This window comes from Phaseolus vulgaris, chromosome 1, assembly GCF_051622355.1.
Source record: "Phaseolus vulgaris cultivar YP4 chromosome 1, ASM5162235v1, whole genome shotgun sequence".
NCBI classification, from domain to species: domain Eukaryota; kingdom Viridiplantae; phylum Streptophyta; class Magnoliopsida; order Fabales; family Fabaceae; genus Phaseolus; species Phaseolus vulgaris.
Genome location: NC_143498.1, coordinates 15,268,937 through 15,280,607, shown reverse-complemented (window position 1 = coordinate 15,280,607; position 11,671 = coordinate 15,268,937). Strand labels below are relative to the sequence as shown.

Here is an 11,671-nt window from a genome sequence, read left to right as displayed (position 1 = left end):
TAACACATGAAATTGTTTTTCAAAGATATCATAAGTGCTTCAATCAATTAATAGACCTTAGATTGTAAAAGAAGTATTAAACGTATCAAAATACAATAATTTGAACACATGAAATGGTTTTCCAAAGGTATCATAAGTGTTTGAATCAATCAATAGACCTTAGATTGTAAAAAATATGAAAACACAATTTCGACACATGAAATTGTTTTTCAAGGATATTCATTCATAAGTGTTTCAATCAATTAATAGTCTAAGATTTTAAAAGTGATATTAAACATATCAAAACACAATTTTAACACATGAAATTGGTTTTCAAAGATTTTCATTCATAAGTGTTTTCAATCAATTAATAGCGACAAGAACAAGTTGCAAACATTTAGTTGAGTAATAATATGCTTGTTTTCAATAGTTAAGATGCTTTTAAACTACTATCATACAGAACATTCACTTTCTCATAGTTTCCTAGGTTATAAAACCTTAGATTGTAAATGAAAGAAGTATTAAACGTATCATTTTAACACATGAAATTGTTTTTCAAATATATCATAAGTGCTTCAATCAATTAATAGACCTTAGGTTGTAAAAGAAGTATTAAACGTATCAAAATACAATAATTTGAACACATGAAATGGTTTTCCAAAGGTATCATAAGTGTTTGAATCAATCGATAGACCTTAGATTGTAAAAAATATGAAAACACAATTTCGACACATGAAATTGTTTTTCAAGGAAATTCATTCATAAGTGTTTCAATCAATTAATAGACTAAGATGGTAAAAGAGATCTTAAACATATCAAAACACAATTTTAACACATGAAATTGGTTTTCAAAGATTTTCATTCATAAGTGTTTTCAATCAATTAATAGCGAAAAGAACAAGTTGCAAACATTTAGTTGAGTAATAATACGCTTGTTTTCAATAGTTAAGATGCTTTTAAACTATTATTATACAGAACATTCACTTTCTCATAGTTTCCTAGGTTATAAAACCATAGATTGTAAATGAAAGAAGTATTAAACGTATCATTTTAACACATGAAATTGTTTTTCAAAGATATCATAAGTGCTTCAATCAATTAATAGACCTTAGATTGTAAAAGAAGTATTAAACGTATCAAAATACAATAATTTGAACACATGAAATGGTTTTCCAAAGGTATCATAAGTGTTTGAATCAATCAATAGACCTTAGATTGTAAAAAATATGAAAACACAATTTCGACACATGAAATTGTTTTTCAAGGATATTCATTCATAAGTGTTTCAATCAATTAATAGTCTAAGATTGTAAAAGAGATATTAAACATATCAAAACACAATTTTAACACATGAAATTGGTTTTCAAAGATTTTCATTCATAAGTGTTTTCAATCAATTAATAGCGACAAGAACAAGTTGCAAACATTTAGTTGAGTAATAATATGCTTGTTTTCAATAGTTAAGATGCTTTTAAACTATTATTATACAGAACATTCACTTTCTCATAGTTTCCTAGGTTATAAAACCTTAGATTATAAATGAAAGAAGTATTAAACGTATCATTTTAACACATGAAATTGTTTTTCAAAGATATCATAAGTGCTTCAATCAATTAATAGACCTTAGGTTGTAAAAGAAGTATTAAACGTATCAAAATACAATAATTTGAACACATGAAATGGTTTTCCAAAGGTATCATAAGTGTTTGAATCAATTGATAGACCTTAGATTGTAAAAAATATGAAAACACAATTTCGACACATGAAATTGTTTTTCAAGGAAATTCATTCATAAGTGTTTCAATCAATTAATAGACTAAGATTGTAAAAGAGATCTTAAACATATCAAAACACAATTTTAACACATGAAATTGGTTTTCAAAGATATTCATTCATAAGTGTTTTCAATCAATTAATAGCGAAAAGAACAAGTTGCAAACATTTAGTTGAGTAATAATACGCTTGTTTTCAATAGTTAAGATGCTTTTAAACTATTATTATACAGAACATTCACTTTCTCATAGTTTCCTAGGTTATAAAACCATAGATTGTAAATGAAAGAAGTATTAAACGTATCATTTTAACACATGAAATTGTTTTTCAAAGATATCATAAGTGCTTCAATCAATTAATAGACCTTAGATTGTAAAAGAAGTATTAAACGTATCAAAATACAATAATTTGAACACATGAAATGGTTTTCCAAAGGTATCATAAGTGTTTGAATCAATCAATAGACCTTAGATTGTAAAAAATATGAAAACACAATTTCGACACATGAAATTGTTTTTCAAGGATATTCATTCATAAGTGTTTCAATCAATTAATAGACTAAGATTGTAAAAGAGATATTAAACATATCAAAACACAATTTTAACACATGAAATTGGTTTTCAAAGATATTCATTCATAAGTGTTTTCAATCAATTAATAGCGAAAAGAACAAGTTGCAAACATTTAGTTTCATAATAATACGCTTGTTTTCAATAGTTAAGATGCTTTTAAACTATTATTATACAGAACATTCACTTTCTCATAGTTTCCTAGGTTATAAAACCATAGATTGTAAATGAAAGAAGTATTAAACGTATCATTTTAACACATGAAATTGTTTTTCAAAGATATCATAAGTGCTTCAATCAATTAATAGACCTTAGATTGTAAAAGAAGTATTAAACGTATCAAAATACAATAATTTGAACACATGAAATGGTTTTCCAAAGGTATCATAAGTGTTTGAATCAATCAATAGACCTTAGATTGTAAAAAATATGAAAACACAATTTCGACACATGAAATTGTTTTTCAAGGATATTCATTCATAAGTGTTTCAATCAATTAATAGTCTAAGATTTTAAAAGAGATATTAAACATATCAAAACACAATTTTAACACATGAAATTGGTTTTCAAAGATTTTCATTCATAAGTGTTTTCAATCAATTAATAGCGACAAGAACAAGTTGCAAACATTTAGTTGAGTAATAATATGCTTGTTTTCAATAGTTAAGATGCTTTTAAACTACTATCATACAGAACATTCACTTTCTCATAGTTTCCTAGGTTATAAAACCTTAGATTGTAAATGAAAGAAGTATTAAACGTATCATTTTAACACATGAAATTGTTTTTCAAAGATATCATAAGTGCTTCAATCAATTAATAGACCTTAGGTTGTAAAAGAAGTATTAAACGTATCAAAATACAATAATTTGAACACATGAAATGGTTTTCCAAAGGTATCATAAGTGTTTGAATCAATCGATAGACCTTAGATTGTAAAAAATATGAAAACACAATTTCGACACATGAAATTGTTTTTCAAGGAAATTCATTCATAAGTGTTTCAATCAATTAATAGACTAAGATTGTAAAAGAGATCTTAAACATATCAAAACACAATTTTAACACATGAAATTGGTTTTCAAATATATTCATTCATAAGTGTTTTCAATCAATTAATAGCGAAAAGAACAAGTTGCAAACATTTAGTTGAGTAATAATACGCTTGTTTTCAATAGTTAAGATGCTTTTAAACTATTATTATACAGAACATTCACTTTCTCATAGTTTCCTAGGTTATAAAACCATAGATTGTAAATGAAAGAAGTATTAAACGTATCATTTTAACACATGAAATTGTTTTTCAAAGATATCATAAGTGCTTCAATCAATTAATAGACCTTCGATTGTAAAAGAAGTATTAAACGTATCAAAATACAATAATTTGAACACATGAAATGGTTTTCCAAAGGTATCATAAGTGTTTGAATCAATCAATAGACCTTAGATTGTAAAAAATATGAAAACACAATTTCGACACATGAAATTGTTTTTCAAGGATATTCATTCATAAGTGTTTCAATCAATTAATAGTCTAAGATTGTAAAAGAGATATTAAACATATCAAAACACAATTTTAACACATGAAATTGGTTTTCAAAGATTTTCATTCATAAGTGTTTTCAATCAATTAATAGCGACAAGAACAAGTTGCAAACATTTAGTTGAGTAATAATATGCTTGTTTTCAATAGTTAAGATGCTTTTAAACTATTATTATACAGAACATTCACTTTCTCATAGTTTCCTAGGTTATAAAACCTTAGATTATAAATGAAAGAAGTATTAAACGTATCATTTTAACACATGAAATTGTTTTTCAAAGATATCATAAGTGCTTCAATCAATTAATAGACCTTAGACTGTAAAAGAAGTATTAAACGTATCAAAATACAATAATTTGAACACATGAAATGGTTTTTCAAAGGTATCATAAGTGTTTGAATCAATCGATAGACCTTAGATTGTAAAAAATATGAAAACACAATTTCGACACATGAAATTGTTTTTCAAGGATATTCATTCATAAGTGTTTCAATCAATTAATAGACTAAGATTGTAAAAGAGATATTAAACATATCAAAACACAATTTTCACACATGAAATTGGTTTTCAAAGATATTCATTCATAAGTGTTTTCAATCAATTAATAGCGAAAAGAACAAGTTGCAAACATTTAGTTGAGTAATAATACGCTTGTTTTCAATAGTTAAGATGCTTTTAAACTATTATTATACAGAACATTCACTTTCTCATAGTTTCCTAGGTTATAAAACCTTAGATTGTAAATGAAAGAAGTATTAAACGTATCATTTTAACACATGAAATTGTTTTTCAAAGATATCATAAGTGCTTCAATCAATTAATAGACCTTAGATTGTAAAAGAAGTATTTAACGTATCAAAATACAATAATTTGAACACATGAAATGGTTTTCCAAAGGTATCATAAGTGTTTGAATCAATCAATAGACCTTAGATTGTAAAAAATATGAAAACACAATTTCGACACATGAAATTGTTGTTCAAGGATATTCATTCATAAATGTTTCAATAAATTAATAGACTAAGATTGTAAAAGAGATATTAAACATATCAAAACACAATTTTCACACATGAAATTGGTTTTCAAAGATATTCATTCATAAGTGTTTTCAATCAATTAATAGCGAAAAGAACAAGTTGCAAACATTTAGTTGAGTAATAATACGCTTGTTTTCAATAGTTAAGATGCTTTTAAACTATTATTGATGGAAAAACGTTCTTCTTCTATTAGTGATCTTTGTAATTTCTTCTTTGGATGAATGATGAAGGAGATATGATGAGCGGAAGCATTAAAGAAACTCAAGAGGAGTTTCCATGGATTGAAGTGGAGTAGGAATTTGTGAGAGTGAGAGGTGAGGCCAACTCACTAGGAAAGAGTCTAGGCTAAGTCTTGAAGGAGACTAACCTAGGGAGAACTTAAGAACAAGTAGAATGGCCAAAATTAGGCAGCATTTCATTACTAATTCAAAGTTAAAGAAATACATGTACAAGAGACTCCTATTTATAGGATAAAGTCTCTCAAAAACTCTCAAATGAGAGTGTGACAAGTGTCACCACCTTATTGGTGCAAATCCTCTCCATTAAGGAGAAGACATGTGGAGACTCATGCCTTCCTTGCCTACATTTCTATTTGCACCCCTCTTTTACTATTTTACACATTACTTTGTTTTCTATTTACATATTTCTCGACTTTGGCCCAAAATACAAGGACCAAAACTTCCTAACTATTCTATACAATTTTTACAAGGCTAAGAAGAAGAAAAAGACTTTACAAACTCTTCATTAAAGCTCGATCTTCGTCTATCTTCTTGGCCGAAAGTTTTGAGGCTGGACGGTTTCCATCATCCCCTCCCTCTTGAAAAGGATCTGTCCTCAGATCTGAATGATGCTCAATGACAGCAACCTCTGTTTATTTGATGGTTTCCTCCTGGGTCAAATGTCAATCTGCAATAAACATCAAACAAACATGAGATAAATTTCCTTTTTAGAAGAAAATTAAAAGAAAAGAAAACTAAACAAAAATAAGTCCCCTTTTCTTTAAAATTCTTTTTAAAGAAAAACATAAGGCCCATTTCAAAAATATTTTTGTTCACTTTGTTTTGTTTATTGCCCAAGCTAGGCAACAACATCACAAAGTGTTGTTTTTGATATTTTTGTGAAGAAGAATGAGCATTATATAATTGAAAAGAAGAGTTCAAAGTATTGCAATCCCCCTTTAAGGATTCTTTCTCAACCATGCTTTCAGGGGGTGTCATAAAAGACTCTTATTCTTTGTGGGTTTCCTCTTCTTCCTTTTCAATCAAACATTCTTCTGTATTTTCTGTGGAGGAAATATTTATATCTATATTTGGTTCAGCTCCAAACATAGATTTTTCTTCAAGCACATCCTCACAAGGGTTTTCTAGAGAAGATAAAATGTTATCGATATCTGATTCAACTCGAAAAAAAGAGTTTTTTGTACTTTCCTTTTTCTCATTCTCTTCTTTCTTTCTGACAAGAGCTTGGAATTTTTCTCTAAACTCCTTTTCTCTTCTAACATATTCTTTTTCTCTGTATATAAAATTTCTTCCTTTTTCTACAAGCTCTTTCATTTCTTCTCTAAGCTTTTTCTTTTTCACATATGAAGGTGGAACAAACTTTCTTCTCATACACATCTTCAATTCATCCCAATTCAATATTTCTGATTTTCTACCAATTCTAACTTCAGCTTCCCTTTGTATCCACCAAGACCTAGCATATTCTTGAAAACTTAGGGTAGCCATGGAAAATTTTCTAAATTCATCCAATTGATGTTTTTCAAAGATTTGATCAACTTTTGTTTCCCATTCTAAATATGCTTCAACATTTTTATTTCCATCAAAGTAAGGAATGTATACTTCAGGCTCGGTAGAATAATATAAACTTCTAGGCTCAAAACGCATCCCTTCCTTTTTTTGATAATGAGGGTTATAAATCTTTCTTCTACTATGATGATAAGTATACATAGACATATTAAGCTTTGTATTTAAAAGATTTTTCACAAGAAGGAAAGTGAGTTTAGCACACAAGGTAAATTCCCAGGAAAGAGAGGTGGGTCACAATGGACACTCTTAAGTACCAAGTCTTTCCTAGCCAGAACTTATCCCAATGCACTTCACAAATCTCCTTCCAATGAAAACTTCTTCAACACAAACAAAGAGTTTTATAAAGAAAGAAACTAAAAGAAAGTTTTTAAAAACTAAGAATTTAAATTGCAAAAATTTAAACTAGACGACTCCTAATGGTGAGGCTTGTTGGCACTTGTGAACCTTCAAGACACACTCACTGTCTAAAGCGTGTATCTAATAAGAAAATTAAAGAAAACTTGTAGGAGATGGAAGAACACCAAAGGCTCTTCCAAGACACCTAAAGTAAAGATAATGGCCAAATTACAAAACAATTGAAATCACACAAAATTTTAAAAAATAATCTTCAAAGTTCTCTTCTCTTTTCTCACAAGTGTTTCTCTCCAAGCCTTTACTTGTTTGTCCTCCAAAGGTGAGTACCCCTTGCAAAGTCCTTTGCCTTCTCTTAGGATGCTACCTAGAAGTTAGCTCAATTCTCACAAAGAACAAATTCAAGGTATATTCCACTTCAAGAGGTCAATAATAAAAGCAATAAAAGCTCAATTTGAAGAGTGAAACTCAAAGGAGATTAGAGATGACAAACACAAAGATTATCCATAAAATCAAGACAAGCAAGAAATTAAAGGTTTTCAAGAAAGTAAGCACTCAAAAGAAGCACCTAAAGATTGGCACTAGAATTGGATTACAAAAAGAAAAACAAAGAATGATGAAAATTCTGAGTAGACCATGAAATCCAAAATGTTCTGCCCAATGTAGCTTGGTCCAAATTAAAAATTGTAATCCTGCTTTTCGTACCTCCAAAATTACTGCACTAAAATTCTTCAATTAGAATTGTGCAGCCCAAGTTATCGTGTTGTTTCACTCCAATTTCATGCGAATCCCAACTTCTACACTGTTCTTCTCAATTCAATTGGCTAATTCAATTGGTCATTCAATCTGAACATATGATGCAAGTTCACGTACGACCACCCACTATTTGTCTCAATTCTATTTTCGTGGGTCCCACAATTTCTCAAATGTATCTTTGAGTGAACATTGTTGCTGCACCCAAATTTTGCTCACATGTATTACAAAAGTAATTGTTGGAAGCAAATAAATTTTCTGCACTGTAGATCCCGCACCAATTCTAGAAGTGAAGTCAAATTATCAAACAGATGGTGTGCTGAAAAATAAAAATCTGCACCAATTCTAAAACAACTCCAATTGCTACTGCTCAAAATTCACGCTGTGCTAGTTAGAAAATTGCACCTAGCAGTAATTTGATTCAAACAGCAGCACCAAAGAAAAAAAAATGACGTAAAATTCAGAGGCACAGTTTCAAAATTGAATCAATGATGCAGAGAATTCAAGTCATCAAATCTGAATCAGAACAGCTAGTATGAAGACCTACGATTGTCAATTGCAATTTTAAAATTCACCAACAGCTTCACTTTTCCAATTTCACAAGCTAAACCAGAAAATTCAGCACCAAGACAGCAACTACATGGCACCAAAGTCAGAAATTATAATTTCTACTAACCACGAGGAATTCAATTTCCAATTAACCAGTGAATGCAACCAATCTTATGCATAAATTCTGCACTGAAGTAGGCAAAACTGCACCAACAATAAAGAACTGAACTGTTTTGTTTGAATTGCAACTTAATCACAAAAATCACCTCTGAATCAAATACGGAAGTTGCGAATTCAATTCCAGCTAGCACAAATCAATAACAAGTATTTACCAATACAGTTCTTGCAATTCAATCACACTCCAATGCCAATTTCAGTGTTTTATATTTTAAACAAACAGTTGGCGCGCACACTTCAATGTATCAAACTGACTCAACAATTACAAAGTATTTTCCAGAAACGCTAAATTATGAATTGGAATAACTCTCTAGAAATTGCTTCAATGCTTTAACAATCCAGTACAGAAACCGATTCCAATAATAGATTTCCAAAATCGCTCCAAAAAGAAATGAAGAACCAGATGAACGCAAAAGCAGAATCACAAATCTTCGGAATCGGAAGTGAAGCGGAAGAAGAACTTACATGAATAAATTCATTCTTCACTGTTTTAATTCTTCGATTTTCGATTCACCAAACCAACTCGATCGTGATTCAAACAGATTTCTCCGATCGTCTTCTCCGTTCACCGGTTTCGCTGGAAAACGCCACTGCCGTTCGCCGATCAACACTGTAAAACTGCCGTTTGCAAATTAACAACGCACCGTTTCTATTGGATTTTGGCGGAAAAACGCACAACCTCCGTTCGCGATTCTGAACCGCTTAAGGTCGTCGTCTCCGATTAAGGTCGTCGTCTCCGATTAAGTTTGTCTTCTTCGATTAAGCTTCTCCAAGAGATGAACACAAGAAGAAACGAACCAAAATGCACGAAAATTTTGTTGTGCGTACCTTCAAAAATCCTTTGCGCACCACAGATTTCATTCATACCAGAGTTCTTCCGATTCCAACTTCATGAATGCTTAGAAGATGAAGAACAACAACACAAATCGCAGAGAAAATTTGAGGAAAATCTGAACCAAATCTGCTATTCGTACCTCTGGCTACACTGCCGCACCAAAGAACTAATGAGATCTCCAAACAGATCCAGATTACTCTTCACACCTTGAAATTTCTTTTCGAACCACGAACAATTTTCGGAAAAATTTTCGAGAATTTTCGAAAATGAATTTTGAGAGAATGATAATGGAAACCTAACTCAAAGAAAATTGCTAATGATCTAGTAGCAATTTATGAACTCAAATATGAAAATCAAAAGCACTCAAGAGCTCTAATCTAAGAAGAAATTTGAAAAAAATATCAAAAAGTTCAACTAATGGAGTTTATGACAAATTTGGACTAAACATGACTCTAGACAAAACATATATGATTATAAAATCAAAATGACTCAATTATATGAAAATTTCACCGAACAAATTTGAAGAAAACTCAAAAAATTCAAAAGCACACATGAACATGAACACAAGAACACCTAAAAGCACATACATGAAGGTTCAAGTAAGAACAATTAATTTGAACCGAACAAAAAGACAAAAAAACACAAAATCAATCGGTAAACATTCAAGACAATCAAGAACATTATGAACAACACGGAATTTAGAAAAAAATAGAAGAAGATCTTACAACCATAGCTCTGAATACCAAATGATGGAAAAACGTTCTTCTTCTATTAGTGATCTTTGTAATTTCTTCTTTGGATGAATGATGAAGGAGATATGATGAGCGGAAGCATTAAAGAAACTCAAGAGGAGTTTTCATGGATTGAAGTGGAGTAGGAATTTGTGAGAGTGAGAGGTGAGGCCAACTCACTAGGAAAGAGTCTAGGCTAAGTCTTGAAGGAGACTAACCTAGGGAGAACTTAAGAACAAGTAGAATGGCCAAAATTAGGCAGCATTTCATTACTAATTCAAAGTTAAAGAAATACATGTACAAGAGACTCCTATTTATAGGATAAAGTCTCTCAAAAACTCTCAAATGAGAGTGTGACAAGTGTCACCACCTTATTGGTGCAAATCCTCTCCATTAAGGAGAAGACATGTGGAGACTCATGCCTTCCTTGCCTACATTTCTATTTGCACCCCTCTTTTACTATTTTACACATTACTTTGTTTTCTATTTACATATTTCTCTACTTTGGCCCAAAATACAAGGACCAAAACTTCCTAACTATTCTATACAATTTTTACAAGGCTAAGAAGAAGAAAAAGACTTTACAAACTCTTCATTAAAGCTCGATCTTCGTCTATCTTCTTGGCCGAAAGTTTTGAGGCTGGACGGTTTCCATCAATTATTATACAGAACATTCACTTTCTCATAGTTTCCTAGGTTATAAAACCTTAGATTGTAAATGAAAGAAGTATTAAACGTATCATTTTAACACATGAAATTGTTTTTCAAAGATATCATAAGTGCTTCAATCAATTAATAGACCTTAGATTGTAAAAGAAGTATTAAACGTATCAAAATACAATAATTTGAACACATGAAATGGTTTTCCAAAGGTATCATAAGTGTTTGAATCAATCAATAGACCTTAGATTGTAAAAAATATGAAAACACAATTTCGACACATGAAATTGTTTTTCAAGGATATTCATTCATAAGTGTTTCAATCAATTAATAGACTAATGTTCCGTCCGGTTGACCGGGACGTCTTCGTGCGCGACCTCAACCGTCAGCTAAGGACTCCTTCCCACTGATTGCCTGTGAATTCCTGCAAAAAAGAGGACAAAGAGGCGCCCTAGCGGCCGTTTGCACTCCGACGCTCAAGTCAGCCAGCAAGAAACACCAAAACTGTCCACCCACGTATCTGAGCACCGCGTGTGGCACTCTGAAGGTGGTAAAAGAAACTGTGTATATGTGTGTGTGCTGTCTCCTTTAGGCAAAAATATTCTTCAGTCACTTGTTCGTAACCTTAAAGTACGGGCAAGCCACCAAAGAGTTTCTCGTAAGTTTGCCAAAGGTTCCAACCCTTTTCCCGACATTCTCAGCGCTATTTAAACTGCCCAGCATTTAAAGCGCCTTAAAGCGCTTTTAATCTCAAACGTAACGCACTCATTAAAGCGCTTAATTACGAAACGTAGCGCATTTAAGACGTTGAAACGCTCGGGAGCCCTAATAGTACCTGAATGCTCGAAAGGGAAACTGTATTGAATATCTTTAATTACCTGGCACCTGACTAGAGGATGTTTCTATTC

The 11,671-nt window shown here is 31.0% G+C and overlaps 1 long non-coding RNA gene across 1 annotated transcript; it reads right to left on the bottom strand.

Moving 5' to 3' along the window:
• Positions 1 to 7,511: 7,511 nt before the first annotated feature.
• Positions 7,512 to 9,455, bottom strand: LOC137817234 (uncharacterized). Its single transcript, XR_016519622.1, has 2 exons — positions 9,003 to 9,455; positions 7,512 to 8,094 (listed from the first exon to the last, which is right to left on the bottom strand). It is a non-coding gene; the product is annotated as an uncharacterized LOC137817234 (long non-coding RNA).
• Between the last annotated feature and the right edge of the window lie 2,216 nt (positions 9,456 to 11,671).